Source organism: Chrysochloris asiatica, unplaced genomic scaffold, assembly GCF_000296735.1.
Source record: "Chrysochloris asiatica unplaced genomic scaffold, ChrAsi1.0 scaffold00235, whole genome shotgun sequence".
Lineage (NCBI taxonomy): Eukaryota > Metazoa > Chordata > Mammalia > Afrosoricida > Chrysochloridae > Chrysochloris > Chrysochloris asiatica.
The window spans coordinates 2,606,087-2,607,650 of NW_006408753.1; the positions used below are offsets into that span (position 1 = coordinate 2,606,087).

General features: G+C 46.7%; 1 pseudogene; it reads right to left on the reverse strand.

The window, feature by feature from the left end:
- Positions 1 to 903: 903 nt before the first annotated feature.
- LOC102828884 overlaps positions 904 to 1,564 on the reverse strand; it is a 19,740-nt pseudogene continuing 19,079 nt past the window's right edge.

Genomic DNA, 1,564 nt, shown 5'->3' on the forward strand with positions numbered 1-1,564 from the left:
GTGTTATTTCCTGGTGTGGCGCTGTGGGCTAATGCCCCAGACTACAGAGCCGTTTGAACTACAAGGTGGGCGGTTGTAGCTCCCCCGCTGCTCCTCGGAAACCCTACACAGGGTCGCTATGGGTGGGAACCAACTCGACGGCACTTAACAACAATTATTTCCATAAAACCTATCTGCTTCAAACCTGTAGTTTTTGTTTACTTGTTTATTTGTTCTCTCCCCAACCCTCTCTTTCTCTCTTTCTCCTTCTCCATTGAGATCAGGAATATTTTTTCCCTTGGTTTTCCTTGATTCATAAAACCATAATTTGTTTTAATGTTACATAAATAAATGACCAAATATAAATATGATGGTGTTGGTGTACCGTTGGGCTGGTTCCGACTCATAGCCATAGGGTTTCCGAGGCTGTAAATCTTTACGGGAACAGAAAGCCTCATCTTTCTCCCGCAGAACCGCTGGTAGTTTCGAACTGCTGACATTGCGTCTAGCAGCCCGATTCGTAATCACTGCACTACCAGAGCTCTTTAAATAAATATATAGTTTTACTCTTTTTTAAAGGACCAAATGTTTAATAATCATTTTTAATGTTTCATGTTGTTAACCATTTACATTGTCCAGTTCACTAAGAAAGGAAAATCTCACACGCACATTTTTATCACCCAAATGGGAACACAGACAGCTGGGAATGAGTCACAAAAATGATTTTTGCTTTTGCGTAGAACAAAGCGCACTGCGTTTGGCCACTCCCTAAGAGTCTTGACTGATCGACTTAGATAGAGAGCATCTAAGAGGCAGTATAACATGTGCATTAAAAACCATTTCACCCTTTAGCACCTTTGGCAAGAAGCCTCCTTAGAGGAAACGAAGGGACAGACGAGGCAGGCGGGCTCCACGATTCCATCTTCACACGTCGCAGACTCGTAGGCTTGCATCATCCAAGTCCACAAGGCCGCCATCTTTTTCCTGAGGAGCGTTTTTTTTTTTTTACCGGGATGTTTCAGCGAGCATGCTCAGTCACTTTGGAAGCTGGTTCTCCTGGAGAGACAGTCTGCATCTTGGAGTTCCCTGGCTTGACCTTGGCAAGAGGCTCGTAAATTCCTCGTTTCTCCACGGCAAAGCTTGAGACCAGAGAGCTGCTGCGAGTGGCCGTGGACTGTGAGGGGGCTGCGGATGCACTGGGGGCAGGAGAGCATGTGTGGACTCTGCAGGCCAGGTGGAATACTCAGACACTGCTGACCGGCCGGGTCCCCGCTTTGCGACGATGACTCCAGACAAGGCTTTGATGTTACTTACTGTGCATCTCCTCAGGGCTGTCAGCCTGCACGTAGAAAGTTCGAGACGTCGTGACAATTTCAAAGAGGTTGTCCCTCATCATTATGTCACTTTGCTGACATTCCTGGACTTTATGAACCTCTTTAAGCGGTATTACATAGACAGGTTCCTTTTCTAGTTCCGATTTGAAGTAGCCTATAGCTCTGGTAGCGTAGTGGTTACGACTCGGGCTGTGAACCGCAAGGTCAGCAGTTCGAAACTACCAGCTGCTCCGCGGGAGAAAGATGAGGCT